Consider the following 15267-nt stretch of genomic DNA (forward strand, 5'->3'; position numbering starts at 1 on the left):
GAAGAATGCAATTGAGAGTCAAAAGGGTGCAGTTACATTGAGGGAAACAGAAAGGATGCATATAACAAGGCTAAATTTGAAATTGATTCAAAAGCTATAACCAACAAAAACTATGAAGTAGAGAGAATAGAGAGAAATGTTCTTATTAAGTCTGGGATATAGATGTGGGAAAATACAGACAATAACAGACACACAAATAGATGGATCCAATAGGGAAGACATTTTTCCCTTTAATATTCTTGCCTTCATGCCAGTTCAGATATTCAGTAGGCCCTACTTGGAGCAATATGTAAAATGCAGCAAACCCTCATGCCAACATTGGTTGAAAACATGCTGGTCCTGATATGGGGAGGTTCTTAATGAAAAACTATTGGGAGTGAGCTATACCAGGAAACTGTTTGGAATAGAACCAACTTCCATGAAGTGCCTTTTTAAAACAGACCATCCCCAGCTGTGTGGGGCACATTGCACTGTATGCAGCATGTTACACTGTGAACTCTTCTCCATTTTTGGCAAGACTGAATGATGATCATGCAGCACATTACACTGTTGACCACCTCCATAGTTTTAAGTGCTTATGTAGCCTCCTTCTAGGAGGTGAGGAACAGTCCAATTTCTGGTATGATCCCTCCCCTCTTTTCATAGGGGCTTTGCCAAATGAGAGGGAAGGATCCTGATTTTATAGCAAAAGGTAATTTCCCCCCTAGAGAAATCTCTCTCTTGAGAAATAGGAATCCCTCTCCAAGCTGGAACGTGTTCAGAGGAGGGCAATGAAGATGGCGAGCCATCTGGAGACCAAGTCCTATGAGGAAAGGTTGATGGCGCTTGGTATGTTTAGCCTGGAGAGGAGACAACTGAGAGGTGATATGATAACCATCTTCAAGTACTTGAAGAGTTTTTGGCTAAACGTTAGGAAGAACTTTCTGACAGAGCCGTTTGTCAGTGGAACAGGCTTTCTTGGGAGGTGGTAGGCTCTCTTTCTTTGGAGGTTTTTAAGCAGAGGCTAGATAGCCATCTGCCAGCAAGGATAATTCTGTGAATTTAGGCAGATTAGGAGAGGGAGGACAAGAAGGGTTGTGCTGGTGTTTTACTCTCATGGCCCTTTCTTACATGGCCAGGGTAATGTCGACCACCACTTTATGGTCAAGAAGCAATTTGCCCCAGGCCAGATTGGCCAGGGATTTTAGAGGGGTTTCCCCCCCCCATCTTCTGGGCATGAAATAGGAGTCACCAGGGCTGTGGGGGAGAGGTAATTGTGAATGTCCTGCATTGTGCAGGGGGTTGGACTCAATGATCCTGGAGGTCCCTTCCAACTCTATGATTCTATGATACCTCTAAAATGCCACCTTTTTCTGCAAAAGAAACATGGACTTCATGAAAATTTGGCTGAGCCCTGCACACTATATGGAGAAACTTCCCTCTCTACCATTCCCACCATAAAGAGGGAAAGGGCTCCCCTCTACTAAAAACCTGAACCAATAAATGTTATTTGAGTTGTCCTAGCATTCATTTACTTCTTCTGGCCAATATCTAATCTTGGCCAGAAGTGGCTGTGATAATGTCCGAGCTGCTTCATTTTCCATTGCTTGTGCTGAAATAAATGTCTGAATGTGCCTTTGAAGCTAATCAGGTGTGTTCCTGGCCCTTAACTAAAACAGCTGATGAAACTTAACATGCATGATATCTAGATTAAATTCTAGGGTACATAGTGAAGCATATTCATCTTATATTTTATGTCTCAAAATTACTTCAAGACTGTAGTTGGGTTTGCTCTATTTGTCCATAATGCTCTAGAGCATTATGGACAAATTTCTGGATATAGAATAAATAAAAATAAGACTAAGATTAAATTAGAAAATTTAGAAGATCCGGAAAAACAAGATACAGGATGTAAGATAATGGAAGAGCCGGTAAGATATTTGGGAATCAGTGTTACCAGGAAGACTCAGACATTATTCAAGGACAATTACCACAAAACATGGTTGATGATACAGAAAAATGGTCTAAAATTGTTAATTAGTTTTCCTGGAAAAAGCCCAATCTGTATGTGAATGAGTATGTGTATGTCTATGTTAAAATATTAATAAAAAGTATGTTAAAAAAAGACTGTAGTTGGGTTATGCATATTGACGGCACTCAGAGTGGCTAAGCATTGGCTTCCTCCATTAATTAGTTAATATCATGCTTTGGTACTAATTAAATAATTTCAATTAACAATGACTCATTTGTAGCTGTTTTTCCTTTTTTATTTTTCTGCAACAATTCATCCTGCTACTTGAACTTGCAACCTCTCAATGGCTTTATAGATTTTAGAAGCTATTATTATTGACTTTACTTCGAGGAAGTAAATAATTACTGTATTCAAGCCATTAATGTCAGTTTAACAAGAGCGAATTGTTGATATGGCTGAAACTGGTAGCATAAACAAATTTTAAAAAACTGACTTTTAAAAGTCACCCAACTCATATTTTAAAACAGCAACTTTTAAAAAATTAATACAGTGTACAGAGAATTGATTTTGATTTGAGGCAATATTCTGTAGGCTTTTCAAAACACCCTGGCATTTGTTTTGTTTGAACATGGTGGTGAAGCCACCATGGTATAAGAAGAACTATATGTTGTCCAAGGAGATCAACACAAGTAGCCCTTGTGCTAAATCAACTTGATTGTAACCTGTCTTCCATTTCCACTGGCACAAGACATAAGACAAGGTATATTTCAGGACCCCTGCAAGAATGACCTCCTTCGATCAAATCATATTAGAACTCCAAGTTGAACTGCAATGACTGCATTAAAAGCATTTTGATTGGAAATAAAATAAATCAGTGCTTGATCTTACAGCAGCTCTTGTGCAATGCCATGTGCAAGTGGAAATGCATTAAGTAAAAATTATCTTTTGCTGTTGAGTGGCAGGATACATCTTCCACTGTCATATAGCAGGAAGCACAAAAAAGTGCTAGAGACTTTAAGAAGAGAGAGAGAATCCAAAGGTGCTGGTAGATCATGGGAATAGATTGTTACCTTGAAGAACACTGTGATACCCAGTTTTGAATGGGGTACAGATGACACTTTCTGATTTGGTTGAGAGCTTAAGGATTATTTGGGACCCAGCATTACTGCTGGAAAAGCAAGCTAATGCAGACACAAAAAAGCATTCTAACAGCATAATTTAGACCACAAGATGGTCCTGTGTCTTGACTCAGCCAAACTGGAGATATGGTTCCATGCTATGGTCATCTTGAGGCTAGACTACTGTAAAGCACTCTACATAGGTCTGCCTGTAAAGTCAACTTGGAACCCCCAGTTGGTTCAGAATGTGTCAGCATGGTTACTAGCTGGTGCAAGGTGGAACATGCATGTCATACCCATCCTGCTGTTGATCCACTGACATTACAGAAACTCTTTCAAGTGCCAAGATAACAACTTCAATCATCAGAGCAAAGCCTTCGGAAGGTTTCTCCCTGAAAATGCACATGATCAACAGCGGGCCAGGCCACCTGGGCCCCACACCCACTAAGGGAGGCAGCACAAAGTCGTGCAAAAAAAAAATCAGTAAATTTTGGGTTTGGGTTTTTGAGGCCTGATTTTTTTGGGTAAACCCGAAATAAGCCAAATACCCATACCAGTAAAGGGGTATTTTGGCTTTATTTCCGGGTTTACTGAAAAAAAAATGGGTCCATTATAGTCAATTGGGATTTTTTCAAAGCTCCTGTGTGGGCATTTTTGGAAGTAGAGTCACCAAATTTGCAGCATAGCTGCAAGGGACTCTCCTTAGATGGACACTGAAGTTTGGTGAACTTTGGGACAGGGGGTACAATTTTATGGGCGTGCAAAGGGGTCACACCCATCCTCCAGGCATTTGCTAGCTGAGCTGCCTATCTGTTTTCAGGTTCAGAAGTTCAGCGTTGCCAAAGACTGGCAGAAATAGCCAATTGGCAGGCTGGCATGTCAAAGTCAGGTGTCTCCCTTCATATCTGGGGTGCATAGCATAATGCCCATGCAAATTAGCTTCCAACTGAGGAAAATAGCTTAAATGCAAGAAAAATAAGTCATGGAAAACATTTCTTTTGGTGGCAAATGACATCCTGTGAACAGTCCTTTATTATAGTAATCAAAAATCTGATTTCAAGAGATGGTCATGGTGCAGGGAAACGAAGCCTCTACTCGAGGCAACCTTCAGTTTCAGAGCAGGTTTTCGGGGGAGGGGGTGATATCGGAGCCAGCCAAAGTCATGACCAAGGCAGCTCTTGTGAAGGAGATTGCTCATCAGCGCAGGTGAGGAATCTTCTTCAAAAGCCCAATAAGTAGCTGTTGAAGCGGATGTTATTTAGTTGGAGGTGATGAGACTGGGTGAGCCCCATCTTTTAAAATGACCCTTCCAAACTAGTTGGCTCCGATTACAATACCTCAAAACCACTCAAAGATAGAAAACTGGGAGAAAGCGCAGAGCTGTGCATCTGACAAAAGGCGAATAGCCGAAACCTGAAAAAGCTGAATATTTAATATATAAATAAATATTATATTATCGTCTATTTGGCTTTAGCCTTCCCAGGTTTTGTTATTCGGTTGACCTTAAACCCGAATATTGTAAAAACAGCTAATTTCAGATTTATTTTCAGTTCAGGTTTATTGATATGCACAACCCTACTGGCACCCCAGTACTAGGCTGTCAGCAGTATACCATGCTGAAGTCACTCTTTCCCCATGAAAATGAGGGACATAGGAAGCACAACTGAAGTTCAGGGTGAGTACCAGTCACCCCATTCTGATCTAAGTTTCTGTTGGCCAAATGCCTGTAGTGCCTGTTGCCTTGTAGGATCAGAGCCCCATAAAGTGGCCCCAGAAGACCAGTGCAAACAGTTCCAATGCAACTCCTCTGCTGGGCAGTGCCTAATGCCACATTTCATCTATGTGTATTCAGTTGAAAGTGGTTGGGGAGCTGTTCCCAAGTGTGGGAGGCATGGTTTCAGACCTAGCCTCTGCCTCATGTTTTGCTGCCACTCAGTCCTTTGATGGGCAAAGGGCAGACTTTGTCTTCTGGCCAATATCCCCCCTTCCTGGGAATTGAAACCTTGCCTGCCATTTGCTATATGAGCCACCAGGGATGGCCTTTGTTTGAAGGTGCACTAAGGTTGTGCCATTGTTGCTGCCCCAGTATCTGCAGTCCCCCATCTAGAAAAAAGGAACATGGCTGCAAGTGAGGACTCAAACTCCAAAAAGTATGTTAACATTAGGCTACTAGTCACCCAATGGCCTCCTTGGGAGTGGTGGGGCTGGCTGCTCTTTTCTCCCTACCTTGTGGCACTCTGCCTTTTAGCAGAGGCAGCATAACATCAGGAAGCCACAAATGCATCAATGCGCAGCAGTTGGCTATGCCTATGTGTGCCACTCACAGAGCATCATCTGAATGCCATTCCTCAATCAGTGAGTATTGCTGGGGTTGCTAGGGACTTGTGCATTCAGTCTCTATGTGGTCTGGGCTTTGCAGAAGGATGATTGTCAATTCTTTCCCTTCCATGGAATAGCCATAAGATGCCAACTGGTACTGCCTGTGCCACACCAGTATCCCTCCAGCATGGGTGTGGCACTGTTGTCAGGATATTTGGATGAGGCTTCCCAGTTGTATGCTCTTTGAAGGCAGCATTTTTTGAAATGAAAATCTGAAAAGCCCTGTGTACACAATTAATAAGTGAATTAATCAGTTCCAAAGGAGTCTCACACCACATCTGGAAGGTGATGATCTTTGAACTACAGCAAGTTTCTAAAGTATTAAAGGCACCAGCACCAGGTTGTTCATGGTGGTATGATAACTGATACATTCGAACATGAGACCCTGGTCATCTTTAGATTTCTTAAACTGCACTCACTGAGTGACAAGGGAAGCCATTTTTAATGAATTTAGAATGCGTTGAATACTGTTGTCATGGACTTCTTTTTTCTTTCTGTATTGCTAAGAAAGGTATATACATCTAAGGATGATCATGGTATCAGCTAGCTGTTTGAAATCATATCAGCCTTTATCCATGAACTCAATTAAGTGAAATAAATATAACCTAGCAGAAAAATAATATTATTAAAAGCTGGCCTTCAGCTCCTGATACCCGAGAAATCCTTTGCCCATCAGAACTCTATTCTGCTGCTTGTGTTGTCTCATTTATTAGGAAAATAGATCAATGTTTCCAATTTAGCCTGATGAAAACACTAGACATTGCTTGTGGTTTTTGTTGTAAGCTGTTGTGATATCAGCAAAACATGGGGCTCTCCAATGTACTGCAAAGCCCATAATTGGTTACCATTCATCCCAAGCCAAGAAACTGTATAGCACACTCACAGCCCCAAAGGACTGAATTGTTAACAGAGGTGAAGGTTGTTTTATGATTCCAATAGCTAAAGTCTATTGACTGTGATTTTATTATAGTTCATAAGGAAATGAATTGAGTGCCTTCCAATCCACTCCCCATCCTCCCCTGCCTCAGGCCCTTCAATCTTTCTTATTTTTCTGGTTTCATTCAAATTGAAAAACAGAGGGAATATGAGGTTCAGCCTCTAATGCTTGTCTTTCGATAAGATAGCAGAGGAAAATGCTCGCAAAACGTTAATGCATTTAATCAAAATGATCAGGTGGCAAGGTGCTTTTCACTAATTTCCTTTTAAACATACCATTGCTTTTGGTTTGGGTGCCAATTTGGTTGAACACACAACACTTGGGCACAACATAAGAGGCTCACATTGATTCTTAAAAGGTCTTTATTCACCCTTGCACTAGACCAGCTGGTGGAGGGTTAGAGCACACTCAAGTCTCCCAAATCTCTGGATATTGCTTTCTACTACACCATCTGTGTCCCATTAAATATTCCTGGTTTTTGCCAAGTTTGGCCCAATTTGTATGTTAAATCAGTTACTGAAAGCAGATTCCAAAAAGCTTCAGATGGGGGAAAATACCATTAAAGTGCACAAATCTTATGCATTAATCATTCATTTTGGAACAAGAAATCCAGGTTCTGCCATTCAGATAATCACGTTGATATGTCAGCTTGCAGGATCCCAGAGAGAGAGAAGAAGATAATTTGCCCAGGAGGAAGGAGACTGCTTTCAGTCATGTAATGCAGTTTTGAATTTCACTTGCAAGAAAAATAATGAAATTCAAACTGCTATGCAGTTGCTGAATCTCTTATGATTATGATTTTTTAAAAAACCCATAACACATTGCTTTGTATGGGCTAATTAATTGTATTGGTGTGGTAAGTTTTTACTTCTTGTGCCTGGCAGTTTAAAGCTTCCACCTATGGAAGGAATGTTTTGATCATTCAAACGATATGCTGTTCTATGTCAACTGGTGAAAGTCAGCTTTTTTAGATTACTGTTACAATCATTGCATTTAGTTGAGTAAAGGCAAAAAAATGCTACTATTCAGATAACCAGTTGTACTATAATCCTTCCTTCCTATGTTTAGTAACCTAAGGGTTAACCACCTGCTCTGCAAGAGCTATACTAGAGTGTTGGAGATGGAGTTAAAACCTTATTAAACTTGGGTCCTAGCAGAAAGCCATGTCTAATCTCTGTTCCAAATACTCATAAACTTGTCCCAGTTTTCAACATATGGCAACAATGGTAAAAGCATTCCTCTTTTTCCTCTCAGGGAAGGCATTGAGGGGAAGAGAGAAGCAAAAACCATTGTGGCATCCACCACCACTTGGCAAATTATGCTGTTGGTCCTTTCTCAGACAAGGAAATCTTGCAGTACCCCGCACGCACTCTTTGCCCTGATCTTGTGGATGAGGTCTGGAGGGAAGACTAAGGCCATTAACGCATGGCCGTTTTGTCTGGGAAATCTCCCAGGTATGGTGCAAATTTACCTTGTCAACACGCATGGCCTGCGTGTTTGGCCCAGCCCATCCTGGAGCTTCCCCGAGTTTGCAAGTTGCTGTGTTATTCTGACTTTTACTCAAGCCTCGCTACAAACGCGAGATCCTGCCAGAGCGTTAAGCTTTCAGGTCGACTTCCCACCAGAGGAGAGCCACTGGTAGACTCAGCGGCTGCAGCAGAGGCACCTTTACAGCACCCGGATGACACCCTGCACCCCGTGCCCTGACTCTCCCCCTCCAACTGGCACTGGCTTCCCTTCACCTTGCCCAGAAAGGAGCTGCCATCGCTCTGCTGTCTCCGGCAAGACAGCATGGTGGAGGAGTGCAGAGCCATGCTGCCACCTAGGGCTGTCAATTCAGTTCGGTCCGAACTGAAAATCAACTGAATTTCCCCTGATTCGTTGCTTTTCTGTTCGGACGGATCCGAACTCAAAACTGGCGGGCAACCGGGGGGGGGGGCGAATTCAGCGAGTTCGGGAGTTCGCGAATAAATTCGGCCAATTCGGCCGTCAGTAAGCAGCATAACCGTCAGTAAGCAGCATTCTCCTCCCCCGGCCAATCGGTGGGCAAGCTGGGTCTTCTTCTGGCCAATCAGTCAGGATTGAGTACTGGAGGAATCAGCTGATGTGCGGCCCGGCCAGGGAGAGAGAGAGAGAGAGAGAGAAATCCTCGTGTGTGTGGGGGGGGTGCTTGTGCACATTCGCTCCTTTCTGTGGCTGCAGGGGGTGCATTTTTTGGGGTGCACACACAAAACTTTCACTGGAACTTCAGATGAAGCTTCTTAAGGTACCCCCCAAGTTTTGTAAACATTGGGTCAGGGGGTCCCGAGATATGGGCTCCCCCCCTTTTTCTTTCCATGGCTGCAGGGGGCGCATTTTTTTGGGTACAAATCCCAAACTTTGAGCGGAGTTTCAGACCAGTGTTCTTAAGATACCCCCCAAGTTTTGTAAACATTGGGTCAGGGGGTCTCGAGATATGGGCTCTCCCCCTTTTCCCTCCCCCCTTTTCCATTTATGTGGCTGCAGGGGGTGCTTTTTTGGGGATATAGCCCCCAAACGTTTAGCATAGCTTCAGTGCATTATTCTTAAGATACTACCCAAGTTTTGTAAAGATGGGCTCAGTGGGGGCAGAAATATCGCCTCCCCCCCTTTTCTCTTTCCATGGCTGCAGGGGGCGCATTTTTGGGGGTGCAGACACAAAACTTTCACTGGAACTTTAGATTAAGCTTCTTAAGGAACCCCCCAAGTTTTGTGAACATTGGGTCAGGGGGTCCCGAGATATGGGCTTTCCCCTTTCCCCTTTCCCCTATTGGGATGAATGGGGCAGCCGATCCGATCCTGTGTGCATCTCTCCAGAGCAAAACGTTCCGTGCCTAATTGGAATCATCTTGGATTACAGCCCGTCCTGATGGAACAGAAGACAGCCACAGTAAGACCCCTTTGGGGGCTTTAATCTATAATTTTTCTCCTGTGTATGTGTGTGTGGGGGGGAAAGCAGAGTCTGTGTGTGTGTGGGGAGGGAGCAGTTTCTGTGGGTGGGGGGGAAGCCAAAGGGGGCTTTCGTCGGTTCTGCCTGGGGTGTGTGTTCCCCCTCGAGTCTCTCGCTCCCTGGTTTGAGGGGGGAGGTTTCAGTTGTGTGTTGCAAAGGTGTTGTTTAACAAGGTTGTGTTTGCAGTTGTTTTGCTAATTTCTCCGCTGTTGTCGGGCTGGGAGCTTTGTGCGTGGGTGGCAAACTCTGCTGAGAGATGCACAACATTAAGGGTGGGGGGACCCCTTTCAGGGCCCATATCTCAGCCCCCCCTGACCCAATCTTTACAAAACTTGGGGAGTCTTTCAATAAACGTCCTTTGAAGCTCTGCCAAAAGTTTGGGACCTCTAAGCCCAAAAATGCCCCCCCCAGAGCCGCGGAAAGGCGCGGTTGTGTTTTTAATGGCTTTATTCGGCCGAATTTGTTTCCGAACTTTGAATTCCCGCCGAATTGAACGGATCCGAAGTGGGGGAGTTCGGACTTCGGCACGTACCGAACCCACAAGGGCCAAATTCGGCCGAATCCGAACTGTACCGAATTTTTTTTTTTTGACAGCCCTACTGCCACCTCCCCCCACCTCTCTGCCGCCGGCTTCCCCTCACCTCTGGTGGGAAGGCTTCCCCTCATCTTGCCCAGGAAGGAGGCGCTGTTGCTCTGCCATCACCAGTGGGATGGCATGGTGGAGCAGCGTGGAGCCATGCCACCTCCTCCACCCACCTCCCCGCCGCCTGCTTCCCCTCACCTCTGGTGGGATGGCGCGGTGGATGCGCGGAGCCATGCCACTCGCCTCCACCTGCCGCTGGACTCTGCGACTCTCTCTCTCCCTGGCAGTACACCTTATTGGTCCATGCATTCAATTTTTTTAATGCGTGAACCAAAGGGGCACTACAGAGGAGGGGCAAACCCTTCCTAAAATAGACCATGCGTTAGTGGCCTAAGTGTGAAAGCTAAATATATGTCAAGCAAGAAGAGTTATTGTTGTTTGTTTGTTTGTTTCACTGAATGCTCAGGAAAGTAGCTACTCAGTTTAGGGCCTTGCCTGAAATCTGCCCAGCAACTAGTTAGGGAGTGTGAGCTCCCCCTATAGAGCAAGGAAGAAAATTACCTATTATATCATACAGAAAAAAGGGTGATTATCAATATTGGCAAGTCATGGCATATTTTAGGAAGATTGATGCCTTTGGCCTAAACTACGAACCTTTGAACAGGTATGTTGAATGCCTGATTTTTTCCCTTCAAGGCCAACTCTGTGACTGTTGAAAAGAAGAGCTCTGTTTTCGTAAGTGTCTGTGGTTCTTCCACTTGTAGGGACCTGATGGCTCCAAACGACCTTGATAAAGACTCCTATGCTGAAATTTTAGAGACAATGGGCAGTATGGTCCCAAGCCTTGTATGTTTGTGCAATGATTTCAATGTAAGTCATATGCCAGATCCCTGGTGAAACCATAGCTGTTTAAACAAATTGTACATTTGGAAACATATTGGGGCACAGGAGATTTAGCTATTTAGCTCTATCTTTAGCTGTGCCAGACTTGACTTTGAAGACAGCTTTCAGAAGCTTATGCAACCTGGGAGAATGGACCTGTAGACAGTAGCAACCAGGGAAGCCTGGGCAGAATAATCCCATTCCCTGTTGACCTCTGAGACGGGTTATCTCTGGTTAGTTGTTAATTCTGTTTGCCATTTGATTTATTATTATTATTCGGGAGGAGGGATATGGTAACCTAAGCATTAATCTCCTGCTCTGCAGGAAAAATATCAGCCTATTGGGGGTGGGGTTAAATATTATTAAACTTGGAGAGGTGTATTCATGGCTACTAGTAAAAAAATGGATACTATTCATGATGCATACCTATTCATGATCTTGCCTATTATATTAGGTGCTTTGGAACACAGGCAGGACAGTGCTGCTGCAGGTGTCTTGTTTATGAGATTCCTAGAGGCACCTGGTTGGCCACTGTGTGAACAGACTGCTGAACTTGATGGATTTTGGTCTGATCCAGCATGGCCTTTCTTATGTTCTTATGGACCCTACCAAAAGGCTGTGTCTGGTTTCTTTTCTAAATACTCATTGTAAGCTAGGCCCAGCTTTCAACATTTGTCAAATGTCTCAAAGTTAAACTATGAATTTTTCCAACTCTAAATAAATCTAATTAGACACATATCCACAGCCAAATCACACTACTGAGGGACTAGCCTTGGTGATTCCTTTCCATCAGATTGGCCATGTGTACATCTCCAGAACTGTAAATCAGAGAATTTTACAGGATAGATGTCATTATATTTCCTTTTTGGCAGTGTTGCAGCAACTTGACTGAAAACACTTGAATGATGGAACCACATGGGATCCATGGATCATATAGGAAGCTTCATGTCAGTCCCACAGAAACCTAAGAAAGGTGCAGCATTAACAGGAGCTTCCTGGACTATTTGTCCTTTCCATATTTCTGTGTCACAAAAACATGACAACTACTATAAATTTATAAAGATATTGTTTAAAAACACTTTACTACAAAAGTGGATGTTGTCCTATAATTTCTTATTGTAAACTGATGGCAAATCATAGCTTTTAACTTTGAATTCATCCAAGGAGCAGGGGAGTGAAACAGGATACATTTTAAACACCATATGATGGCCTATTCAAGTTGCTTCCCAACAGACAAGCCAGCTTGCCACTGCCGTTGCCAATGCTACATAACAAGAGTTCTATAAGAATTCAGTAGGATGACACCATGACTTCATCACTGGTACTCAGCTATGCACATTCAATTGAGCCTCTCAACAGCTGTGATTGTGGAATGATGGCTAATTTCCCCATAAACTGTTAATAACCCATTTGTTATTTACAGAAGAGTTAGAATGAAGTGTGTGCCATCTTTGAAATAAAATAATGCCTTAACCTTTAATCTCACTTACCTTTGCTGCTTGAGTTTGATCAGTTTGTGCATATTCCTCTGAGGGTCCTTATGATTAATGGTCATAATATTTTCTAATACCAGATGCATACATAAACCATTTAAACCAAGATTTAATTTGGATCTCAGACAATAGAGCTTAGTATAAAAACATGCCAAATAAAAATTACAAACCGTCTCGTATTTTTTGGTTCTGCTATAAATAGCTCCATGTAGGATTCATTGGGGTGTCTATTTAACAGCTACAGCAACACTGGCAGATAGGACTGCCTTGGCTATTAGGTAGACCTACAGGTTCAGAAGTACTATATGTTTGACTAAAACAAAAAGAAAAGGTATGCACAGCCCTGTGCAAGCACCGAGTCATTACTGATTCATAGGGTGACATCACATCATGACGTTTACTAGGCAGACTATGTTTAAGGGGTGGTTTGCCATTGCCTTCCCCGGTCATCTACACTTTACCCCCAGCAAACTGGGTACTCATTTTACTGACTTCAGAAGTATGGAAGGCTGAGTCAACCTGGGTCAGCTACCTGAAATAGACTTTCATCAGAATTGAATTAAGGTAGTTAGCAGAGCTTTGATTGCAGTACTGCTGCTTACAGCTCTGCGACACAAGGCTCGGTACATGTCTAAGTACCAGATGGTTATGTGTATATTGCTTGAAGTATTTTTACTCAGCTTCTCACATGCATGTGGATCCAGGATCAGCCCAAGATATGGTATGTTGTATCCTTTTTTTTCTGCTTATTTACTTTGTACTTTTTGGTGTTTGGTAAGCCATTTGGGGGTTTTATTTAAAATTGGCCCTGTTAAGCTATTATGTTATTGTTTTGGTAGTCCAACAGTTTATTTGGTATTACCTTACAGAAAAGAACAAGTATAATGCATTCCATGGTAGTGGGCTCTGTAATCTTACAGAATATATTGGGCACAGAGTCAGATTGGAATGTAAATAATCTCAATATTCCTTCCAAGATTTACTAAATTTGATAAAGTGTAATTGAGGTTAACCAGTCATTATTTATTCTTTTCAGACATTCCTATACACATACATGAGTTGTTATAATACTGTTTTAATATTGTCATATCTGTTGCATTATGTATATGTGTGCATAATAAATGATTTTACTAGACCGCTGACGAAAGCCAGGGGGCCAAAACGTGTTTGGATTTTGGTTTCAGTCTATCAACCTGTATTAGTTGCCATTTGTGCTTTCTTTAATGTAATGCTTTAATATTTTTAATCATGACATTAGTGCCTTAAAATAAATACATTTCCAGCCCATTCCTGAGTGTAATCACGAGATTACAAGCACTTATGCCAGTGGGGAGGGTGGTTTCGCCGGCGCCCAAGTGCCATGGAGCTGCACCTCTCCCCTCCGACGGTGCAGCCTCTCCATGGTGCCAGCAATGGCGTAGAGAGGCTGTGCCAGTGCAGGGGGGCATTCTGGGGGTGGGCCGGGGGAGGAGCCGCTGGTTAGGTGGCTTCCTATCCCCTTTTGGCCACTTGTGCCAGTGGCCGGAACAGCGTTGCTGCGCCTGCTATTTTGCAGGCCCAGCCTCGCTGTTTTTAATGGGGCGAAAAGCCCAGTTAAACAAAAAAAGCCACAAATTGGTTTTGTTGTTGTTGTTGTTTAACGGCGTAGTGGAAATGGCTTAGGAAGAGGCGCCACTGTGTCTCTTCCCCGCCATCCCCCTACGTCATCGTCAGCTCAGGAATGGGCTGTTCTATATATAATTCTTTTCCACCCAACCTTTGGCTACCCAGCTATCCAAACTGGTTACATGTCCCATAGATGATTATGATGAACCTGCAACTTCATCACTTATCTAAGGTAGATATAAATGTAGATTTTTAAAAAAATACTCCAAGGGATTGAAGAAAGGATGCAGTGAAATCAAGCAACTTATTAATGTGTCTTTTAGATGTTTCTCCAGTGGGTTTTAAAAATGGGCTCCACTTTCCTGACTCCAGCACTTAAGGAAAAAGCTGCTATTGAATCATCTTTTCACTAGCTTTCAATGTACTTTTAAAGAGAGAAAAGAGATGCTTTGTTTCCTTTGTATTTATTTACGTAACACAGACACAGAATTTTTTACCAGTTCAAACTAGGTCTTTTTTTATACTCATACTGCTAGCTCATATTTTGTCTGAAATCTCAATGTGCCTGGATATTTTTCATAATGCATGAAAGAGAATAAAACACCAGCAAGCTATTTCACAGCTCTAGTTACTTTTCTCGGCTAAAGGCAACAAAACCTGTTTTTTAATAATGGACTAAACTGGCATGACCCAGAATGCATTAGGCGAGTGGTTAGAGAGAATATATACAGCCTGATATATATATTCTCAAATCCCCACATACACACACACACACACACACACGCCTTATTTTAAGAGATAATCAGAAGCACAACTTCTACCTCTCATGTTGTTTATGAGGGGGAGGACCAGAATTGAGGATTCATCCATTTTCTTTAGCAACAAAAAACAACAACAACCAAACATTACATATCTGATTGTAGAGAAAGGGATAATAACCATGTTGTATTGGGCTGGCATGATGCTATATTTGATGATATGCTGCTCTCTTGCACGTCATGCCTTGAGTTAGACACAACAGCAGGTCTTGTGATTGAGACCTGAACATTTAATGCTTGATGCATTTCAAAGAATAATCCTAAGCAGGTCTACTCAGAATCCTACTCAGGTATACTCAATAGGGTTTAATCCCAGTAACTCAATAGGGTTTACTCAGTACTCAATAGGGCTTAATCCCAGCAACGTGTTCAATAGAGCTTAATCCCAGTAATGTGTTTATAGGACTGCACTCTTAGTGTGCTTATCAGATATGCACAGCCCAAACCTGGGTATTCTTGAATGCTAATTTTATATAAAGTGGCAACTGTAAGATTGGATCAAATGGAGTGTTTCTATGGGCAGAAGGACTTTA

Source organism: Euleptes europaea, chromosome 4 (genome assembly GCF_029931775.1).
Source record: "Euleptes europaea isolate rEulEur1 chromosome 4, rEulEur1.hap1, whole genome shotgun sequence".
In the NCBI taxonomy this organism is placed as follows: Eukaryota; Metazoa; Chordata; class Lepidosauria; order Squamata; family Sphaerodactylidae; genus Euleptes; species Euleptes europaea.